At 39.5% G+C, this 6,529-nt stretch overlaps 1 non-coding gene across 1 annotated transcript; it reads right to left on the bottom strand.

Moving 5' to 3' along the window:
- Positions 1 to 6,090: 6,090 nt before the first annotated feature.
- On the bottom strand, positions 6,091 to 6,197 carry LOC112412656 (U6 spliceosomal RNA). The gene has a single exon (XR_003005843.1). It is a non-coding gene; the product is annotated as a U6 spliceosomal RNA (small nuclear RNA).
- Between the last annotated feature and the right edge of the window lie 332 nt (positions 6,198 to 6,529).

Here is a 6,529-nt window from a genome sequence, read left to right as displayed (position 1 = left end):
TCTTACAAATCTTTGTATAAAGGTGAGACATCTAACACTGTCATCCCTTGACTCTCCCAAGGTCACATAAGTAGTTAGTGACAACAGTTAATTGATAAAGACAACTAGAGGTCCGCTACGTGGGTAATCTGGGTCGCGTTCTCATCCTCTAAAGACCTTCTTCAACAATAGACTACACTTGACCTCAGGCTCTAGCTCTCCACTTAATATGATTTCCCCAACATATTCTTCAGCTTTGGGTTTTGGGACTTTCCATTTTCCTTTTTGCCCAATACTACAAAGCCTAATGCTTAAAGCTGATTTACTGTATCTCTGCTCTGTTGAATTGTGATTGGTGTACTTAGGTTGTTTCAGCCGAGTGTTTTTGTTTTTGACAATACGCTTTTCCTAAAAGTATTTATAATGATGACATAAAACCCTTCAGGTGATAGTCCAGGGTATCTTCAGTTAGCTCAAAACACCATTAAATTTTCAAATTAATTTTCATTAAAAAATAGACCATGGGCTTCTCTGGTGGCGCAGTGGTTGAGAGTCCACCTGCCGATGCAGTGGACGCGGGTTCGTGCCCCGGTCAGGGAAGATCCCACATGCCGCGGAGCGGCTGGGCCCGTGAGCCATGGCCGCTGAGCCTGCGCATCCGGAGCCTGTGCTCCGCAACGCGAGAGGCCACAACAGTGAGAGGCCCACGTACCGCAAAAAAAAAAAAAAAAAAAAAATAGACCATATGTAATGTTTCTGTGATGACGATGTCAGGCATTGTTCTAGCTTAGGTTTGCCACATTTAGTAAATAAAAATGTAGCATATCCAGGTAAATTTGAATTTCAGATAAACAACAAGTAAACCAACTGTTGCCCAGGACATACCTATATTAAAACAAATTATTCACTCTTTGTCTGAAATTAAAATAGTACTAGATAGCTTTTATTTTACCTGGTAATACTAACTTAGGTGCGTAAGGTACATCATGAATAGAAGATTCACGCTGTCATAGAACTTATATTTTTACAGGGGAGAGATGGACAATACAATGAACATAATTAATAAATAAACTATATAGTATGTTAGAAGATAAATGCTTTAGAATAAAAGAGGAGAGCAGGATCCCTTAACCTAAGTGTGAGGGCAGGTTCTCATTTTCAATAGGGTTGTTGGTGAGATAAGCCTCATTGAGAAGCAAGATTTGAACAAGGACTTGGAGCATTTTTCCAGATGCTCTTTAGGGCAAGAGTATTCCAGGCTGAGGGACAGTGTTTAAAATACTGAGGAACAGCAAGGAACCAGTTGGCTAGAGTAAAGTGAGTGGTAGGAGAGAAAATGGGGGCCCAGACCACAGGGTCTGGGAAGCCATTGTAACGACTTTGGAACCATTGCAGGATTTTGTGCAGAGGTGTGATATGACCTGACTTATCTTTTTAAAGATCACTCTAGATGATGGAGTGATAAGGCTAAAAGCAGGGAGACTATTAAGAGGTGATTATAATCATCAAGGTGAGAGGTGAAGGGGCGCAGACTATGGCGGTGGCAGTAGAAGTGGGGGGAAATAGTGAGATTCCAGAGATAGACTGAAGGCTGAACCAATGGGATTTCCTAAAGATTGAATATGAGATGTGACAGAAAGAAGAACTTATGGGTGATACCAAAGATTTTACCCTAAGCACATGCCATGAAAAGCCCTAACCTTCAGACTGGAGATATTTTTAAGGAGCTATGCATTGAAAGCTCTAAGGACTAACTGTGATTACCTCGAAGTGTCATTTAAATAATATATTCACATACATCTATGGACACAAATTAGAGCATGACCTACTGCTTCTTTGGGGAATCTGAAGGCAACTGGACTGTCGTATACTATAAATAGATTTTTGTGGAGATATTTTATTTTATTCCACCTGTCAGGATAAACAGCGGGTCAGACAGCTTTCCAGCTTACCAAATGTTACCAAGCCCTGAATGCTTCAGCCTCAACGTAATTATATCCTTTTTATTTATTGATAAACACCATATGCCTGTCATGTCAGAGATCAGAGAATGTCAAGGAGTCATTCATTAGACTTTGCTACAAAGCCTCCCTCATTATTCTTCACTTCGTTCATTCTTGCTAAGCCTTCACGTCTGAGGACCTCTGTCCCTAGGGGATTCACAACAGGTTATTCAACTCAAAGCATGTTTTGATAGTTGAGCCATTGGTTTTATCGCTAATCTGCAACTCCCTTCTTTCAATTATTTTGCCCTGATGTAGAGGAGCCATGATTCAGATGATTCAAAGAAAGAGAGAGAGAAGATAATAAAAATTATTTATAATTAGTTTAGAAAAATATAAGTTGCCCTTGAAACACTTCACTCTTCCTAATTCTGGTTGACACAGACTAAATTTAAAGTTGATTTGCATCCTCTGAGCCTATGTGAGCTAGAGAGGAGGGAGTTTTGTTTAGTATGACAGATGGCAGGGTGATACTGTTTTGGGATTAAAAAGAAAATATATTGTAGCATTTCCACTTAAAAAGGGCTCTGCTTTTGTTATAAACACATGGGAATGCATGAGATGATAATGGTGGTGATGATCATCAGAAAAATAGCAAGAACAATAATAGCTAATAACGTATTTAACTTTTAACACGTGCCACATACTGCTCTAGGCACTCCACTTATGTTAATCCTGTTAATCCTCGTATGAGGTCTGTATTATTATTCCTCATATTTTACAAATGAGGGAACTGATGTTCAAAGAACATAGGTAACTTGCTCAAGGTCACATAGTCAATATGTGGCAGAGCTGGGCTTCGAATCCAGATGGTCTGATTTCACACTTTTAACTTCTATATGATGTCAAATCATATGAAAATATCAACAATAAAATATAATACATTATTTTGCTTGATAGAAAGGGAAACGCCTAGGTGTCATAACAGAGAAGAAACTCAAAGTTGGAGTCATGACAAGGAATGAAGCAGTAAGGCCCCAGGGACTACCAGACCCAAATACAGACACTAAGAACTAGGTAGGATTTTACTGTCCACATGGGGAACAGGACACATCAACTTGAACCTATGCAGGGAGGGGAGCTTGGAATGAAGCTCTTTATTACATCTGGGAATATTTGAGTCTTGCCTTGTACGTTGGGCAGAAAAACTTTGCCCAAAAACCCAGAAAGCTAAAAAGAATTTTGTTGTCTTCTTAGAGCAATGATGGGCAAAGATATTTGTAAATTTGTGAGCAAACCTAAATAACGGAAAAAACAAAATTCCAAACCTGTGTTCCATGTGGGTATGAAGTCCACAGTTTTTATTATCCACGGTGTAAAGAAACATGAAGCTTAGAAATAGACATAAAAATTAGTCCACAGTCAGTAGTATGTCCGGGGCTTTGACAGAAGGAAATGCAAAAGGATTTGTAGGGACAGTTCCACCTCTCAGGATTAAGTGGTGCCCTTGGGGGTAGGAGGGAAACAATGTGAATTACCAGTAAAAAAATTATGGACGACACGAAGAAATGAGCCCCTGTGAGGATGAGTCGATAGAAAAAACAGGTACTATGCCAGGTATCAGACATAAGAGATAACTGGGAAAATGCTGTAAGTATATTTTAAATTGTTAAAGAGACAAAAGAAAGAACAAAGAATGCACTGCAAGATAGGATACTGTGAGTTAAAAGGAACCAAAGAGAACTTCAGGAAATGAAAAAATTAAAATAAAAACTCAATCAATAAGTAAACAAGAGATTTGATACAGATGAATGGCAAAGTAATGTGCCCGTGGTAGAGCTGAGGAATTCATCCAAAGAGAAGAAGATATGGGAGGAGGGGGGAATTATTATAAAGAGATAGAAAATGAGAGATTAAGAAACACAGAAGACTGAATCAGAAGGCGTAACATATGCCTAATAGGAGATCCACATGCACGTGGGATCCTCCCGGACCGGGGCACGAACGCGCGTCCCCTACATCGGCAGGCGGACCCTCAACCACTGCGCCACCAGGGAAGCCCGAGAGGCAATATTTAAAGAGATAATTGATGGCTGTTTCTCAAATCAAAGAAAAACATGCAGATGAAAACCAAATTATGAACAGAATAAATAAAAATAAATCCACACCTAAATACATTGGAGTAAAACTACAGCACACCAAAGAAAAACAGAAAAATTTGAAAAGAGACGAATAGAAAATAGATGTAATAGAGTGCTATATTGGGGGCTTCCTTGGTAGCACAGTGGTTGAGAGTCCGCCTGCCGATGCAGGGGACATGGCGTTTGTGCCCCGGTCCGGGAAGATCCCACATGCAGCGGAGCGGCTGGGCCCGTGAGCCATGGCCGCTGAGCCTGCGCGTCCGGAGCCTGTGCTCCGCAAAGGGAGAGGCCACAACAGTGAGAGGCCCGCGTACCGCAAAAAAAAAAAATAATAATAGAGTGCTATATTGGGGCTCTTTCTGTCTCAATTTCTGCAGAGGCCACTTAAGGTCAACAACAAAATAATAAGGAGCAAATACTCCCTGATTACAAAGAGAGGTACTAAACTCCCTATGCAGGATGTGGAAAGGGAGTAATGAGTAAAAACTACGTGACTTTCCCCCTTCATCTTGACGTAGACCATTTAGAAACACTTCCTTTGTAGCCTGGAATGTTGATTTTGTTTTTTTGCAAATCTCAATGTGTGTTTGCAATGAATATATATCGTCTTTTACATTAATTTTTATTGGAGTATAGTTGCTTTACAATGTTGTGTTAGTTTCTACTGTACAGAAAAGTAAATCAGCTATACATATACATATATCCCCTCTTTTTTGGATTTCCTTCCTATTTATTTATTCATTTAACATCTTTATTGGAGTATAATTGCTTTACAATGTTGTTGGTTTCTGCTGTATGAAAAAGTGAATCAGCTGTATGTATACATATATCCCCATATCCCCTACCTCTTGTGTCTCCCTCCACCCTCCCTATCCAACCCCTCTAGGTGGTCACAAAGCACAGAGCTGATCTCCCTGTGCTATGCAGCTGCTTCCCACTAGCTATCTATTTTACATTTGGTAATGTATATATATCAGTGCTACTTTCTCACTTCATCCCAGCTTACCCTTCCCCCTCCCCGTGTCCTCAAGTCCATTCTCTACGTCTGCGTCTTTATTCCTGTCCTGCCTCTAGGTTTATCAGAACCATTTTTTTTTAGATTCCATATATATGTGTTAGCATACGGTATTTGTTTTTCTCTTTCTGACTTACTTCACTCTGTATGACAGACTCTGGGTCCATCCACCTCACTACAAATAACTCAATTTTGTTTCTTTTTATGGCTGAGTAATATTCCATTGTATATATGTGCCACATCTTCCATATCCATTCATCTGTCGATGGACACTTAGGTTGCTTCCATGTCCTGGCTATTGTAAATAGTGCTGCAATGAATATTGTAGTACATGTCTCTTTTTGAATTATGGTTTTCTCAGGGTATATGCCCAGTAGTGGGATTGCTGGATCACATGGTAGTTCTAGTTTTAGTTTTTCAAGGAACCTCCATACTGTTCTCCATAGTGGCTGTATCAATTTACATTCCCACCAACAGTGCAAGAGGCTTCCCTTTTCTTCACACCCTCTCTAGCATTTATTGTTTGTAGGTTTTTTGATGATGGCCATTCTGACTGGTGTGAGGTGATACCTCATTGTGGTTTTGATTTGCATTTCTCTAATGATTAGTGATGTTGAGCATCCTTTCATGTGTTTGTTGGCCATCTGTATGTCTTCTTTGGAGAAATGTCTGTTTAGGTCTTCTGACCATTTTTGGATTGGGTTGTTTCTTTTTTTAATATTGAGCTGCATGAGCTGTTTATATATTTTGGAGATTAATCCTTTGTCCACTGATTCGTTTGCAAATATTTTCTCCCATTCTGAAGGTTGTCTTTTCGTCTTGTTTGTAGTTTCCTTTGCTTTGCAAAAGCTTTTAAGTTTCATTAGGTCCCAGTTGTTTATTTTTGTTTTTATTTCCATTTCTCTAGGAGGTGGGTCATAAAGGATCTTGCTGTGATCTATGTCATAGAGTGTTTCTTCTGAGTTGTATAGTGTCTGGCTTTACATTTAGGTCTTTAATCCACTTTGAGTTTAAAAATATGCAACATTTCATGATTTTGTGTGTCATCCTTGTGCAGGGGCCATGCTAATCTTCTCTGTATCATTCTAATTTTAGTATATGTGCTGCCGAAGCGAGCACTTCCTTCCCATTTAGGTCACCACAGAGCACTGAGTAGAGTTCCCTGAGCTATACAGTAGGTTCTCATTAGTTATCTATTTTACACATAGTATCAATAGTGTATATATGTCAACCCCAATCTCCCAACTCACCCCTCCTTCCCCTCCTTGCTGTCCGTAGTCCATACATTTGTTCTCTATGTCTGTGTCTCTATTTCTGCTTTGCCAATAAGATCACCTATACCATTTTTCTAGATTCCACATATATGCGTTAATATATATTTGTTTTTCCTTTCTGACTTACTTCACTCTGTATGACAGTCTCTAGGTCCATCCATGTCTCTACAAATGACC

This window comes from Neophocaena asiaeorientalis, unplaced genomic scaffold (assembly GCF_003031525.2).
Source record: "Neophocaena asiaeorientalis asiaeorientalis breed wild unplaced genomic scaffold, Neophocaena_asiaeorientalis_V1.1 scaffold427, whole genome shotgun sequence".
NCBI lineage: Eukaryota > Metazoa > Chordata > Mammalia > Artiodactyla > Phocoenidae > Neophocaena > Neophocaena asiaeorientalis.
The sequence above is the reverse complement of the archived record's forward strand: the minus strand, read 5'-3'. Positions and strand labels throughout refer to the sequence as shown.